We start from the raw sequence: 16,957 nt of genomic DNA, 5'->3' as shown, positions 1-16,957 counted from the left end.
TTCAGGAGCTTGCAGCTCAAAATCCTCTCTCTGTGGAATAGTGTAATTCCTTCTCATCACAAAAAGTTGATACCGAAGTATTACCACAACATCATGAACCCAAAGTCAACTAAATACATTAACAACAAATATACTGAACATTTAAAGACTCAAGGCATGTTTCTGCACTATATACATGTCATATTTTAAAGTCTCAAAAACCCCTTCTTTCTTGAATCCCTTCTACATTTATAATAAACCAAGAAAGTGTGAGGAAAAAAGAAAAACCTCATTCTTCAGAAGAGAAATATATGGCAAAGAGGGACTAAATGGAATTCTCATTAAACAATTTGTGAGACAGGAAAATAAGAAATGAAGGAGCTATTACAAAGCAGCAGCTGAATGAGCTACAGGTACGATAAATTCCCCTTTTCCTGAGTCCCCACACACTAAGTTGTGAGGCTCACTACCACGTAAACACTGTTGTTATTCCATGGCACAGGTACAGGGTACCTACAGGAAAGAACTTCCTGAGAATGACTCATATTTCTAAATAAGAGCATACCTCCATGAAATTTTCAGTTAGGGATGATTTATTTTCCCACCACATATGGTATTACTGTTTTATCTATTTTTCCCAAAACTATTAAAAGAAAAATTAGGCAAGGCACATCTAATTACAGGGTTTGAGGCTTTCTGATACAGGAAAAAGTTTAAGATGGTAAAAGAACAATAGTGATGAACAATAGGGAGAGATAACTGACAAGAAAATTTAAAATTACAGTGTTGAACGATTTCTACATTCAGTTCGGCACTCAGTAATAACACTGAGCTGCCACCACTGAAAACTAGATATTCCAAGCCTGAACACCAGAAGAGCTCTAGAGGAGTAAGGCAACCGAACGCACTTCAGGAGTGTAGCTTGGTGAGCGACAGGAACACATCAGGTGAAATTTTTTTGTTTATTTATTTGTTCTTCTACCTCATCAGTTTCTCTCGCATTCAAATGTAATGCCCAGGTCTTTCCCAGGCAGATCAGAGCGATGCTACAAATCCTGACTGGGTCTTGGAGAGTATCGTGCGCTCCCCAGCACCCCCAAAGGGGATGTACAGAGCAAGAGAGCTTGCAGGAGGGAGACTGAGCTCCTCCTCAGAGGTGAGGTAGTAAGAGAAGAGGAAAGGATGAAACCTGTGTCAGCTTTGTTGGGATCCTCAACATTTTTTACACAACAGAGCTTCTGCTTCTGTAGACTGTATTAACCTCCTATTGTGCACACAGCCTACGTTAACAGTATTTTTTTTTCTGCTGCCACAGTACACCTCCCTTCCAAATGACAGAAATAAGCCAACAAACGCTCCCTTCTCTCAGAGTAACTGTGCCCATACATTAGTTTTTACCATCACGGAGCTGGTGACCAGTGAGTATGAAAAATTCACACTGCAAAACAGAGCATACTGAAAAATGTTGTGGAATACATCAGATTTTAACAACCACAATATTCTTCCCACATTACTTCCACAGCATTTCTTGGAACACTTTTACACAAAGCCAAGAAGGCAGTAAAATTTTTTTTACTTTTTTTTTTTTTTTTTAGATTTTGAGCAAGAGTGTCAATGCATGCTGTTTACGTTGTAGATACAGATGGATACGTGACCAACACACACAGAGCTGTGAACTGTCACCAAATTTAACAGCTGTGACAACTGATGCCTGGGTTTGAATTTGTGAGCTCCCAGTGGCAGGTTCAGTGTCCCACTATCAACCAGTTCAGATAATGCAGATCTCACTGCTGAGAAAATGTGTTCATTCCTTTCCAATATTTCTGGACATACAAGCTGGATCACAGTGGGCAGATCCACAGAAAGGGGAACCAAGAACAAATATTTTCTTCAATTTCCTTTTAAACAAGTAATACCAATCATAGTTTGCCAGCACGTTTCATCACTGCGACGCGAACCAGTTTTCAAGTATGAAGAAACATCCCAACAAGAAGATGCGTTCACTGAGCTGGCTCACATGCATTCACACGGTGCTAGTGATGCTTTCAAGAAACGTAAGATCCTGTGCTGGTGTACGAGAAGCCCAAGTCACTGGGAAATGGACAGGAAGCTGGTAAGTCTATGGCTGGTGGGGAGAGAGAAATCTGGGACAAACGATAACCCAGGTGTAACGATATACCTGTCTGGACTCACCACAAAGCCAAGGAGAATGACTTGGAGATAAAGTCTTTCATCCAGACAGGCCCCAAAGCACTTTACAAACTTCAAGAAAATGCTTTTGTTAGTTCAAAGATGTTGAGACTTTTCCCCCCTCAAAGACTCTTGGCCTTTCTTTAACCAACTTATTCTCCTTCCCTAGAAAATCACAGCAATTTCATGTTATTCCAGCTGATGTATTTCATATTTTGCAACATACTGTATTACTCGTCACTCTCCTCAAATCTTCAAGTGTGTTCTTCTGCAACTGACTCCTAGAAAGACAACTATTAACTAGGAAACCATGATCCAAAGAAGTCTGGAAGTAGTGCTCGTATAGTGTAGGTAAAAGCAAAATAAGACGACACTGATTCTAGCAAAACACACAGCATGTACTATTCAAATGTTGGTGCTTGGTTATGAAATCTGGATAAATGTATAAAGAAACCAAAAGTTCCATCAAAACAATAGCTAGCAATTGTAACTATCAAAGACACAATGCAAATGGCACCTCTAAATTTTCCTTGTTTCACTGAAAGCACTTTTTCTTCTCTTTGGCATCTTTCAGGTTACTAAGGCATTTCAATCTGAAATAAAATCACTCTTGAAACCCCTGGGCTTCAGTCCCTCATTTTAACCACGATTCCTCAATGCCTCTGCCATGGGCTCACATACATAGTTCTATGCTCCCAAAGCTTAAGCATCTCCCCTAAAGAAACATTTTCTTAGAAAGATTTTGCCAAAGAATGAAGGCGGCTTTTTATAACTGGCCTTAACAAAAAATATAGATTTTCTGTTACTTTTTCTGCTCCAGCAATCATATTTCTAGGCACCATTGTTTTGCCACTGCTTTGCTAGTGAGGCTTTGTTTTGATTATACTATATGCATTTGGAACTGAAAGTTTATTCCCTCCTGGCCAAGATATTTTTCTCTTTGCGACTGAGGGTACACTCTTGGAAATAATTCAGTCTTTTCGGTTTGGGTCAGACTACTAACCAACAGAGAAAAATGGAGAGCTGGGTTAATCATACAAGAGTTAATCTCAGAACAGAACCCCAAAATCTGCTGCCGAAGAAAGATACTATTTACAATCTCTGATGTTGCCAAGACAAGAATTTTACATCAGTCATATTCAGATACTGTGAAGCTCACCAATAGCTGAGATGTTTTGAAAAAAGTTTGCAGTGCTTGAGTTCAGACGAGCTGATAACAAATTCCACTAGAACCAGCACTGTTCCTGTTGAGATTCTGGAACAGACCAGCTGTCTTTAGACATATTAGGCTCTCTGGACATTTAATCCATGCTGCTAGGCACACAGGGAGCCTATTTTTGGAAGTCATCTCCCTCTTGTTACAACCCGTGGTATAGACAAGTTGCTAAACACTTCCTGAACAGACCTTCCAGGATGTTGCCTGACCACAAAAAAAATCCTAATTAGTTACTTTTTTTAATTGTTCATCTCATCCATACTAGTTATCTTCTTAATTAAAAAAAAAAGGCAAAAAAAAAAAATCAAGAGTATTAATAAGCCCAAGTAAGTCTGTGTTGGACTATGGAAGCCATGGAGTAACTCCTGTGTTTGTTACAAGAAGCTAGTAATTTTTTGCAAGGTCTACACAAACAAGAGAGTTGCATTTTGCTCCAGAAAACCTAACCTTGCTCAACTTCACCTTAATCTTCCTGTGGGATCAGAACCACAATCACATATTCCACAGGCCTTTGTCAGGTTGCTATCTTTTAAAAGGCTAGATAAGGTTTTTGGCTGCTCCTTTGGCCTTAAAAATAGCAGACTATTTTTATTGTAGGATAAAAACTCTTTAAATGATAATATGATTCTTATTGCCCTGGAAAACATTTTTCCTTGGCACACTGTATAGCTTCAAAACCTTTAAAAATAGTTTAAACTGTGCTCTCTACCTTGTAAGGGGCTGCTATTATGCTCTTCTCACACCTGGCTTTCCTGATTTAAAAATAAAAAAATCAACCAACTCTGTTATTAAAAATGGGGAAAATGCCATCACAGTCAAGACTTTTATCAGTCACTGTCCATACAAATTTTAAACTGAACATTTTCCATTACACTTACATGCTGATTTAAACCTGAATTTTTCATAGCCCATTCTGGCCTATTTCTTGCATGGAAAACTTCATTCTTATAAATTTCAGTCTCTGAGATTAATTTGCTAATTCATGCATGTACCTAAGTTAAGACTGATATGAAAATAAGTGCTAAAGTTTTAACAGCTTTACTAATTTGTGAGTGAAATTATGTTTTGACATACAACCTTAAAAACATATTATTGAGATGTTATGAACTTGAATCTCATTCAGTTTCAAAAACTTAACTGAAACGAGTTTCAGGGACCTGTCTGATCCCATCACAACGAGGCTATTTTACACATTTTAATTTCTTTCATTATTTTTTTCCCCCCTATTTTGGGTGAAAAATCCATAAGAAAAAACAAACCTCGTTGGCAGTAGAAAGTTACAGGAAGTTTCTGGTCAATATTCCAGTAATATAAAGTACAATAAGCACAAGTTATCAACAGCAACAAAAGTTTTGTAAGCCAAAACTGATCTGCATACACACTATAATGTTTCCTTTCTTCTTTGGTTCTACCCTGAATTTCACTTATTTATTTCACAAGCTATTTGCCTCCAGTTTGGTGAACATATCTCTGCTACTTTATGTAATGAAATAATAACTTTATGGCTGTAAAGTAGCAGATATGGCTCTGTAAACAAACAGGGAAATGCTCTGTTGAGTGAGAAGATGCTGTTTGTCTAGTGGAAAGTCTTACTGGTGTCTTGTCTTACTTTGGAAAGTTTATGTCTGAGAAAAAGGAAAGAGCTATAGAACTACTAATACTGCTGTTACTGATGCTGTATGGTGCAGGTTTACATTCTTAAGAAAAACCATGCAAAACCAGCTAGCATTTTAGTACGCCCAGAGAGACTTTGCGAGTCAGAGAAAAAGGAGGTTGCACATCTGTGTCCCGGGGCACGGATTCATATGCTACGCTAGTAAATCTGAATGGAACTGAAGCGGCCCAAGTCCACTCATCTCCACGCTCGTCCCATAGATCTATAGCTGTATATTTTAAAACAGAGAAACCTGCAAGAACAAAAAGTGCTGCTACCACCTATGAGCTTACACGGTTGTTGGATTTTTTCCAGTCATTCCCCAGCGTTGGGAGCAAAACTGGCCTCCCCAACAGGAATCCCAAGGGTAAGAAAGGGCCGTGCCACGTTCCAGAGCAATGCAAGTCTTCTTGACAGTGGTTAATTTGTTACATTACAAAGCAGTTACATTATAATTTGGAAGAATTTTCCAGATACTGAGGAGACCTCATGGAACTTAAATACCAAACTTAATGCAAGTTAACTTAAATACCAAACAAATATGTGGAAGAAAGTCAGTTGTCACCTTTGTGCCATATAGTAAATCCGACAGAGTACACAATACTTGTCACCAGAAGTGCTGAAGAAACAATTCAGCAAAATCATGGAAGAGTATTCTTGATATTTATAAATGTTTTAATAAAAATAGAAGGAATGCTTTCTGATTTCCATACCTCCTTCCTCTACATCCCTTATTGCGTATCATGACCAAGGGGGAGCAGGTAGGGGGAGAGGGCAAGAAAAGGCAGCCTACAGTTCAGTGATGTTTTCTCTGACAGCAAAGTCAGTTTAAGGAGCTTTGACTTTGCTGCCTTTCAGCGTGTAGTTGCAAGACGCTGGTTTTTGCCGAGCAGCTGGCACAGGGAGTTCCAGCCTCCCCTTCTCCGGCACAGCTCACTCCCACCCGCATGACAGAGTTTGCTGCTCTGACAGGCTGTGGCTCCATGGCAGCCCGAGCCAATCTCAGTGCCGTCATCCTCCTGCACCCTCCCCGAGGCAGCTTTGGCACTTAGCTAACCCTCCACTTAGCCATATTTTTAGGCCAGCTTAGTAAACTGAAATGTTTCGACACAGAATCATAGGAGCAAGGGGTGGAATAAAAACATACAACTCCTGGCAGGGGAAAGCACAGCTGTAGTAGTGAACCAGCAAGCCCAGGCCACAGGGTTACAGCACCAATCCATGACCAGCCACGCACAACCATGTAACGTAACACAACCGTTGAGGCATCAGCGCGCTCCCGGACGGTGCTCAGGAAGGGCTCAAAGCACTCCACAGGAGAGGGCCGTTCCCCACAGGCAGGGCAGAGGAGGTCACCCTGCGCTGGAGGAAGGGCGCTTAGCAGGGAGGATGCAACCTGTGTCACGCCGCTTGCTCTCAAGGCCGAGGGATGGGTCCTGGCCCACGTCACTGGCTGGTCCGTGGGACTGCAGCAGCCAGGAGACTGTTCTAAGTTGCTGTGGAACCACAGCCGCAGCTGCTCCAGTATCAGCCATGAGGCTGGGGCTTTGTGTCGATGTGATCACTGAAACTATTCAGGTTTTACTTTTTCCTTTTATTTTCTGGCACATTATTTTAACAAAGACCATCCGGTCACAAATTTTTAAAGCAACAGTATTTTATGTCATGGGTTTCATTTGCTTATTGTACTCTCGATGGGCTGTATTCTTTAGCATTGATAAGCTTTTTCTATTACAGTTGATTTTTTTTTACAGCTTTGTTTCTAGAGAAAATAAGGCTTATGCACTGTCCGTAACTGTCTGTGTGTCTGTCAGTCCTCCTCTGGCAAATGCAGAACCCACTGACCAACCTCAAACCAATTTCACAGAGGGAGAAAAACTTCAAACATACCAAGTTCCTACAAGTTTTCTGAAAAATCAAAAGCTATGTAGGTAAGAGACCCTTTCAGCATCCCCAATAACCGACAAATGGCCACAGCTCAGTCCTTACTCCACATCCACTCTGGCTACACACAGACACACTCCACCTTGTCTCCTTTCGCAGCCCCCCTCTGAAAGTAAGGTCAGCTCCTGAGCAGACAGGGCACTGACTGAACAGCCCCGCATCCTGCTTCCAGCTCAACCAGCAAGCAAACCCAGTGGAGGCACCTTGGACACCAGGAGGTACTCTGACTGGAGGTGGGGATGCCTGAAATACTGTGGATAGAGAGTCTGGAGGTATTACAGGAGACGAGAGGGCTGGAAGGCACAAAGGAATAAGAGTCTGGGGGAAAACAGACCTTATTAATTCTGTTGCTCAAGAAACAACATATAACTAACCAGATCATTTTAGCTTGTGCTCGTGGTTCGTTAAGAAGAATCCTCATTTATGACACAATATGACAATAACTGAAATAGAGTTTGAAGAAAAATGCTAAGCACACCATTCAGGTAAATGGTTAACAACTTTTGTCCCTGAGCACTACAGTGGATCAAAACTCCTACAGAGGAATATTTAAAAACCTGCACATTAAAGTGTGTGTGTGTTGGGGGGGGGGGGGGAATCATTCTCTCATCCTTTCACTATTATGTATGTTATAAATCAGAAATTAGGTTTTTTTAACTCTCTTTGAACACAGAGGATAAACAAAGTCCGCCCAGATGAGTTTAAACAACCATCTACTACAAACCGAGTTAACGCGGCAGACCCTGTGCAGGAGATGAGGAGTGTCCATCTAGCCAGAGGGAAAAGAGCAGAGCTGAGCTATGGCACTCAAGTAACAGGTGAAAAAGCATCTGTTCAGACATTTAGAAAACTCTGCACAGATTTTACATGATTTGCTTCTATCCTGTGATGGTTGACTGAAGGCTTTAAACCCTCTTTTACAGCCTTTTCACATCACATTTGTCCCTTCTTCAGTTTGTCTGTGCTTCTCCTTTCGCAAACAAAAACTTTGCAAGTGACACAGCATCTTCTGCCTTCTCATAAGGCAAGATGTTGTTTATCATAATTCTGCACCAGTTTCTTAGTTTGGATCTAGTGTGAGTTTTTAAAACAGATCTCCTCATCGTCCCAGTCACAGTGCTTCGGTTCACGTGACAAAGCCATCTCAGAGCACACCAACTGGAGTCCTCTGAAATAAAACTGGAAGATACACTTCAACCACTAAAGGACATGGAACCAGACCGAGTTAAAATGAAATGCAAACAACATGGACATCAAGTCCTCAACACCAACAGACACATTCCACAGGTCTGTTCCTACCGCATCGCACTATTCAGCAACAGAGATGAAGACTGACAACACTCTGAGAGTAAGCTGATATAACAGCAGCGGGTTTATCAGCACAGTTACTTTAGTTTAAAAATAAAATTAAACCATCAGACAAACCAAAAAAAAAAGCCCTTTACCCTAGTAATTCTAGCACAGAAAGGCACAGAGCCTTTCAAATTCCCAGCAACAAAGTAAATGGCACATTAACAGCTACACCTACTCCTCTAACCTTACAGCACCTAAACTGAAAGGGGACAGAAAATGCATAAAGAGGAGAAAGAGCAAAGAGCAATCTTCTTGAAATAACTTTTTAATTTTGAAAGCATGGACCACTGATGACAAATGTTTATTTCCTAATCTTAAACTACTTTATGGTTTGGAACCCTATTATGTTAATTGACTCAGGACATTTTTATATTAACTATTAATCTTTGAGATTGAACATGATGAAACATTTTGCAGGTATATAATAAACCAGTCTCCTATCAAACCAGAATTATCTTCAAATAAGTCCGACAGGGTAATTAAGCATAACAATTAAGCATGACACCTCTTCACCTAAAACCGTATCTATACAGCCCATTTTTCCAAGTGAACTCTCAAAGACTTTCTCCTAAGAGTGCTGGTAAGCTTTCTAGTCCCTAAGCAATACAAAACTAAGGAACTCTAAATCCAGTCATTACAGCTGTTTGAGAATATCATTTTAGCTACATTCAAGTCTTCAAAAGTTTCTTCCAAATCTGTATTTTTAAGAACATAAGTTAAAAGTATCAAGATTCCACTAACTTCTTTGTTTTCTTTTTTAATACTCATCAGTTCTGTCTTGATAAGCAACATAAACAAGGTTTTCCAAACATATTTAAATCGATTTAATTCCAGCTGCTTGGTCTTGACGAGTTTAAGGCATCAAATATATTGAGCTAGGTAATTCAATCAAATATACTATATTTAAATCTAGTATACACAAAGCCCATAAATACCTTTAATGTTCTTGAAGATATTCCTGCTGTTTATAAATTACCTCCTTTACTTCTTCTACACTTCCCCCCCTCTGAAAGCAAACCTTAAAACTTCAGTTCATATTATGCTTTTCTTTAGCAAACACAGAAACAATCTAACAGTTGCCCCTATACTACTAGTAACTAGCTTTCTCTTATCCTCTTTATTTATTTCTTAACTTCTGACAGCCATTCTTTCTCATCATTTCTCAGACACACAACTGCAGTACAAGCAGTGTGCCACAGCCACATTTTCAAAAGCAAAGGAGCTCAGCTCTCACCTCTAGGATTTATCTCCCTCCCAGGTGATGGATTTGAATCAGGTGACCAGGCATCACACGACAGCCCAAAGGCATTATTTCATATAAAAGGAAGCCTGCTGCACCTAAATGAGCTCCCCTAGGATAGTAAAATGAGAGAAGTTCCTGGGAAAGGGAGAAAAGAGAAGCAACTTGGGTAGTGCTATCACATCTGAAAAGGCTACTGGAAAATGAAGCAAGGACAAAGGAGACTGTAGCCAAGCTGTTAACTCAAGCCAGCCCACCCCTTCCTGAAATAGCAAATACTCTGAAAACACCAGCTATGAGATGTAAACCGCAGAAGAGCGAGCCTAGAGGAAACTACAACAGATGATGCAAAATCCCACCACAGAGGGTAAGAAATAAATACACCTGTATTAGACTCTTTGCTCTGGCACCTTCAGCCCCTGCATACTAAGCCAAAGATAGTGAGTATCCTTGAAGCCCTGTCTAGACCAAGGAAAACTATGTTAGACTATGTCTAAACCAGAATCTTTACCAGTACAATACCACCTGATGGAAATGTGAAAGGAAGGGGAAATACTGTTTTTCCCTAGTCAAATACAGCCAGGGTAACAAGCCTCCTAGTAAGTGCAAACGCAACTTGTGCTGGCCAGAGGAACCCCTTTGTGTAGGGGTTTTACTGCTAACTAGGCTGGGATTGCTGTGCCAGTAAAGTCCTTGTGGTATAGTCTAATCCTTAGATTGAATTACCTACCTTCCTCTAATTAGCACCTTCTAAAACATAGGGTGAACCAAAGCAATCATGTTTTAGAATGGCCCAAAGTAAACTGAGTTATGATTTAGACTGAATCAGTGCAGCTAAAGCTAAATGGCTTAGAACAACTGCTCTGATCTGATCTGAGTTCCTGTTAATTTATTAACTTAAATTAGCTATTCCTAAACATAGCCTAAATAAGGACAGGTTCCTTTTCTTTCATACGAGGCTCCAAGGATGCTAACATGCCCTACAGTATCACCTTCCCAGCCTCGCTCTGCTGATAATGGCACTCCTGCTGTGTTGCCACTGTGTGTGTTTATATATATAAAATAATTTATTTATAGGTAAATTCCAATCCAAACGTTTTAGAGATTTTCTCCCACTTACACTTGGTATATTGGCAATGAATAGGATATATTCTTCAGCATTGTGCTGCTTTCAGTATGCATAGCTTGTTTTCCAGATGCTGGGGAGTTAACAGCTCCTTTCAGTTAAACTTATCTTCATTATAATGTTACACTTAAACCTGCACTGCTACAATAAATATTATGGATTTAAATCTAGAAGCGTTTCATGCCTTCTAACTAGATTCCTCACCCAAAAAAAGAAATCCTGAATTCAGGCAGGAGTTTGGACTGTTAGGGATAACTTCAATTTCCATCATCTCTTTTATACATGACTCTGGCTTCCACGCCACGGAGTGGACAGAGGATCCTCATTAGATCTAATGCAACAGACACGCGGCTTCCTAAATGTTGGCTTTAGGGTTATTTTTAGCTGGATGCATAGAAATCTGATTGATGGGGCTGGACTCTCATAAAACTTTCCCCACGGGGAGCTGTATTTTTTATGTCACAATACAGCAGAGATCAATGCGGCTGCTGAGTTAATCCTGTCCACCAGCGGCTGCATGTTTCCTTCCCTTTGGCTTGTCCACAGATCTCGGTGTTCCCATAAATACTGACCCATCAGAGAGGGAAACCGAGGCAACAAGGGATGTATGTCAGATCGCACATCCTGGCAAAGGTGAAAAGACACTTCAGGCTGATACTCAACTCATTATTTTCTTACACTAGATTGTCCTGACAAGTGTTTTCCTTGGATCACGAGGTATGATGAAAGAACTTCTCATTTTCCATAGTTAAGAGGACCTTAATCAAAGTAATTACTGAAACTGATCTGATTGGGAAGTAATCTATTTAGAAAAAGTTAAGACTGCCAACTGGGAAGCTACTATCCAACCTCTGAAACTGATTGCTTTAGATGTGGATGATTTCACACTTAATTTTTCAAGTGCTGTTGAAAATGTCTTCACCTGTGAATGTAAAATATTTATTTTTCTAAAATACTAAATAATGGCCATCTAGGCAACTCAACATGTAAACAACATGTTACACTGGCTTTCAAGCATCTCAGTGCATGTGAGTTTCTCCTCCAAGCAATCAGAAGAGATAGACTGCACTGCAACTAACACCACTTCTGCAAATTAACCTGTGTTTAAAGTACGCTGCAAGGCCTGACGCTGTCAAAATCCCCACCCGAGACAGCTACTCTTTTTAAACAAGCTTGTAAAGAGCTTACTGTTCCCTTACCGGATCAGAGCGGCATGATTCAATTTAAATAGTCTGCCCCTAAAATTGTAATCCATTATGAATTTGATTAGTCAACTATGCATTTATGGTGCATATTTGCAGTTTTTGAAGACTTATCCAGGATGTATAAACATCAAATGAACTTTTCATACACAACAGATGAAAAACAATCTTCCATTTAAAATTTACAAGAGATTGGGGCCAACACTTTAGTGGTAATGTAAGCTGCCAGCGAATGAAAGAATTTCATTCAGACTTAGTCCTCTACTTTCTGGGCTAATAAGAGTAAGAACCATCATATCTGATCTGCTCACAGTAATGAATGAGAAAGGCACTTGTCTGAGAGGAATGCTCCTAAGAAAGTACGGAGTAAGGACGCAGTCACAGGGGGAGTGTGAGGGGCAGACAACAGCCTTTACATCTGGGATAATCCTAATAGTCCTGTGCTGACATTATCAAAGTCCAAAACCCACGATACGGAGGAACTGGCTCCCCTAGGGAGACCAGGCTGAAAACACGTGGGTAGGGAAGAACTTGTACAGGGTTTGAACAGGGAGAAGCTGCAAACCCGTAAACTGGAAAAGGCAATTTTAGAGTTCTACAATTACACTGACTTCAGTGGTGATCTTGAAATGATCATGATGATGTGCTGGAGCTTCCAGTTACTCCTTCAGAAGGGCAAGAAATCTCAAGCTTCTTTCTGTCAAAGTATACATACATCCAGAAATGCACATTAACTTCAAATTTCTGCCAAATTCCAGTCCTACTTAATACATGCTGCTCTCACACACTCACAGAATGGTCGAGGTTGGAGGGAACTCTGGAGGTCATCTTGTCCAAGCCCCTGCTCAAGCTTCTCTCCCAAGGTCTTGCCAAAATAGTTCAGTCTGACTTTCAGCACTGGTTCTTACCAAAATGTGCAAGTACTCCAAGTTATTACTCCACTTACACCTATGAAAAGGTTTCTTCCACGGGAATGAAATATTTGCATAGAAAACTGTCAGAGAGAAAATGTGATTCTTAGTGTCTTCTGCAAACACTATTTTTGTTGGTGTCAACCTCAGCAGCATTACAAGTGATCAAAGAAAATAAAAGGCAATACAGTATGGAAAAACTTCGTAAGATGAAGACTAAGTTTCCTTTTTAATTCAGTAGACTTTTTTTTTTTTTAACTGCTTAATGCTATTCAGCCTGCAATAGTGTCACGTCAGTGTGCTGGGGAATCAACCCAGTGGAAGGAAGTTATCAACACTTGTGGTGGAAGTCTGAAGATGGAAAATTACCTTTAAATTATGAAAATGCATGTACAGCTCCAGCATATGTGGAATGTTTACATCTTTAGAAAAATGATCTAACTGTACCATTAAATCTTTGGGACAGACTGACAAGAGAATTTTTTCTTTAATGAAAGAACTTTCTCAGATGAAACAGGAATGTCAGCTTCAGTGCATACTCCACTGACTGGAACAGGATCAAGTCTTAACTAAGTTCCACATAATGTTTTCAGGGGAAAAGTGGAGAATGTTTTATGGAATTTAAGTCTGGACTTGGCTTGCATCCTAGAACATATATCTTGTTATGAAAACTGCTGAAACACTTTTAAGTGGGCAAGCCACAAGTGTCCTTGGAGCTATCCAGTCAACTGGAAGTCACACAGGAGGCAAAACCTTCTGAAGTAGAAAAGCTTGAAACTGGAAGGAGGGGGTGAGGGATGGGCAAATAATCTTGGAAACATATCTGTTATATAGAACTGTTCGCTTGTGCCTACAGCGTGAAGTAGTTACAACTTGTTTTCTGCTATTGTCACAGATCCAGTATGTTACTCTGGCTAAATCATAATCTCTTCCTGCCTCGGTTCATCCATGTGTAAACCTGGTTCACTAACTCTTACCTTAATGTGTCATGGGGCTTAATTAATAACACTTAGGTCTTTTAAGCCCTCTACAAACATTAACTACTTCTTGTAACAACTCTCCGAGGTATTATTATCCCCGTTTTACTGATGGAGAAATGGCAAAAGAGGTTGTGATTTGCCCAAGGCAACAGAGTAATAGTTATACTTGGAGATCCTCTTCACGGACTACTGTATTGTAACAGGGGAAACTTATCAAGAAAGACAAAGCCAATAATTACAGTCTCAAAATTACTTTTAAAAATGCACCATAAGCACCTGGAAGACTATGAAAAAACCCTACCAGAAACAATAGGTTTGGGATCACAACAAGTGCCATAATCATCCTCCCAGAGGAAGAAATATCCCGGGCGGATCTAGGCTAGAGCTCACCAAAACAGCCACAAATAAGACCTGTCCTCTCATGTGCTCCTAAGTACCATAAAATTGAGTAACAGGCTTGTACAGTACTCTTTAGTAACACAGAAGCGAGCAGATAATCAATGTGGTATGCAACATGCTAATACCTTACGCTGCGTGCCCAGGACTGACGGGGAAGGCGGCAGCGGGTTGAGATGGCGGTGGTCCTGCACCCTCCTGGCCGGTACCTCACGGCCGCCCCCGCCCCTCCTGCCCTCGCAAGTGACAGCAGAAAGTTGGTGTTTTCCCCTCTGCCCAGCCGCGCTGCCACCCTCCGCACCAGCCTACCTCCGCCCGGGAGCCCCGCGGCGTCGCGCCGGTGCCTGGCACCCGAAGAGGAGGCAGCGCGGCGGCAGCCCCCCGGCCGTGTCCCCCCACCTCCCGCAGCCGGTGACAGGCACGTCCAGCGCTGCCACCCCGTCGACGACGACAACAACAACAACAACGGCAGCAGCAGCCAGCAACAGGCGCGACCTGCGCCCCGCGGCAGCCAGCGCCGGGCATGGCCCGCCCGTGTGTAGCCGGGGCTGGGATGCAGCCCGCGGAGCTACGCCCCCTCCGCCGGCCCGGGACGCGCCCCCGCCGCCCCCCTCGCCCTCCTCCCCGGGGCGCACCGCGCAGCCCCCCCCCCCCCCCGCCGCCCGGGGAACGGGACGGGCGGGACGGGCGGCGGAGACTCACCGCAGGCCTCGGCCTAGAGGGGCAGGCGCGGGGGGGGGGGAGGGGGTCAGCGCGGGGGTGACAGCCGCGCCGACCGCTCCTCCGGGGGCTGGCCCGGGAGGGCTGAGCACCCCCCCCGCTCCGGCGCGGCCGGGGCTCGGCTGGCCTCCGCGGCCGGCCAGGGGAGGTGAGCGGGGAGGGAGGGAAGGAGGGAGGGACGGGGTGTCTCCACAGGCAGCGGGGCGCGGAGCCCGGCGGGCGGGCGGGGACGCGGGGCGCAGGGGCCCGCCGCGGGGCAGGCCCTGAGGGGAGGCTCCCGCCGGTCACTCCGGAGCGGCCACCCCTTCCCTTCCCACCTGATCCCGGGCTGGGACCCCGCGCTGGCTCAGCCGCCGCCTCGCTTACCTGCGGGTGCGGGGTGCCGGGGAGGCGGGCCCCCGGGGTCCGGGTCCCCGGCGGCCGGGCCGGGCCGCGCCGGGCCGAGCCGGGCCGGGCGGGCGCCGCTGTGTTTACACCGCCGCCGGGGCTCCGCGCTCCGCAGCCGCTCAGCAGCCAGTCGCCATTTCCCGCCTACCGACCTGCTACACCGCACGGAGGGACCCGGATGGGGAGAGGGGCCGCCGCGCAGGCGCAGCCCGGCCGGGGGAGGGGGGCCTGGGGCCGGCGGCGCCGGGGCAGGCCGGGAAGGAGGGAAGCCGCGGCCTGGCGCGGGGAGCGGCGCCCCGAGGCGGCGGGCCCGGCCCGGCGGGGAGGGCGGAGAGCGACGGGCCGTGGCGCGGCGGGAGAAGGGGCCCGGCCGCCGCTTCCCCGGGCCGGGAGCCGCCGCTGAAGGGCGGAGGCTGCGCCTCAAGGCGCCGGGGGGCGGGAGGCTGAGGGGGCAACGGCCGCCTCGCTCGCTGGGCGCCGGGGCCCGGCCCGCCGCGCCCTGAGGTGAGGTGAGGGGCGAGCTGTGAGGGGAAGGGGGGAACGCGCGAGCGAAGGCGGGGGGGCGCTGTGAGGCGGGAGCGGTCGGGGCGCCGCCGCGGGCTGAGGGGGGTCCCCGCCGTTGGCCGCCCTGAGGCCGGGTCGCGGCGGCCCTTCCCGGGGGAGCGGGCGCCCGGGCCGGCTCGGTTCTCCTTCCCCCGGCCTCCTTGCTCCGGAGGAGGCGGCGGTGCGGCCGGGCGGGAGGGATTCCCGGCGGAGCGGCGAAGCGGTTGCGGGCGGGAGTAGCGTTTTCCTGCGCTCCCCGGAGAGGAAGCGGCGCGGCCACCGCTGCAGCCGGAGGGGCGGGCGGCCGGCGCCCAGACAAGCGGCCGGGAGCCCGGGGGAGGCCGCCCCCCGTCCCCGCCGCGGGCCGGTGGCTGCTCCGGCCGCCCCCTCCCCTGCCCCGGGGGCCGCGCGTCCCTTCTGGCAGCCTCGACACGTTCCCCCCGGCCGGTCAGTGGCCGCTCGGAGGCGGCTGCCAGTTCCGATCCTGCCCTGCCCTTGGACGCTCGGCTTATGGCGCTTTACCTTCCCCTCCAGAGCACGGGCAGTGCTGGTTTTGTGGTCTGAGTCGCAGTTTTAAGACGCCTGCGGAGGCTAGCGTGAAGTTTTATTTCCACTTTCTCTCTTTTTTTTTTTTTTTTTTAGGCAGCCTCTTTCAGTGTGAAATGTTGAGGATGCCGCGTGCTTTAGTATTTGATTTGATGAAGCAGCTTGACCATCTCGTGCAGTAAAGTCTAAGAGGATGTAGCCAGGTTAGAGTTGTAATTTGCATCCTACTGAACTTGTATATCTAATTTTTCTATCGACGATCACTTTTATTTACTGAGCTTTTTAAACAGAAACCTTCAGTCCTCAGGTTAACATGTTTCGGCATTAGGATAACTTCTCAAGGTATTGCTCAAAGTGGAATGCTTTTGCAAAAGTAGCTGGTGTCCGCATTCTCTAATTTAGCTGTAGGCAGAAACCCACACAGGTATTGTGCGTTTTCTTTTTCTAGTACCTGTTGACTCCCTTCTTAGCTTTTAAACCTGGATCATATTATAAGAGTCCCAGCTCTCTAGTCACTTAAAATATTTATTGGCTTGTTAAACTGAACCACATCTGCTGCTGTGAAGCCAG

General features: G+C 45.0%; 1 protein-coding gene across 4 annotated transcripts in view; it reads right to left on the bottom strand.

Moving 5' to 3' along the window:
* The window catches only part of CTDSPL2 (CTD small phosphatase like 2), a 46,443-nt gene extending 30,059 nt beyond the window's left edge, over window positions 1-16,384 (bottom strand). Inside the window, exon 1 of one of the 4 annotated variants that reach the window (XM_074837562.1) lies at window positions 16,364-16,384. The gene's annotated coding sequence lies outside the window, so the exon portion shown is untranslated. Of the gene's footprint in view, window positions 1-14,500; window positions 14,552-14,893; window positions 14,904-15,277; window positions 15,498-16,363 lie in introns of those variants that run through there. The other 3 variants (XM_074837565.1, XM_074837564.1, XM_074837561.1) reach the window with 3 other exon arrangements.
* Between the last annotated feature and the right edge of the window lie 573 nt (window positions 16,385-16,957).

This window comes from Strix aluco, chromosome 12, assembly GCF_031877795.1.
Source record: "Strix aluco isolate bStrAlu1 chromosome 12, bStrAlu1.hap1, whole genome shotgun sequence".
In the NCBI taxonomy this organism is placed as follows: Eukaryota; Metazoa; Chordata; class Aves; order Strigiformes; family Strigidae; genus Strix; species Strix aluco.
The sequence above is the reverse complement of the archived record's forward strand: the minus strand, read 5'-3'. Positions and strand labels throughout refer to the sequence as shown.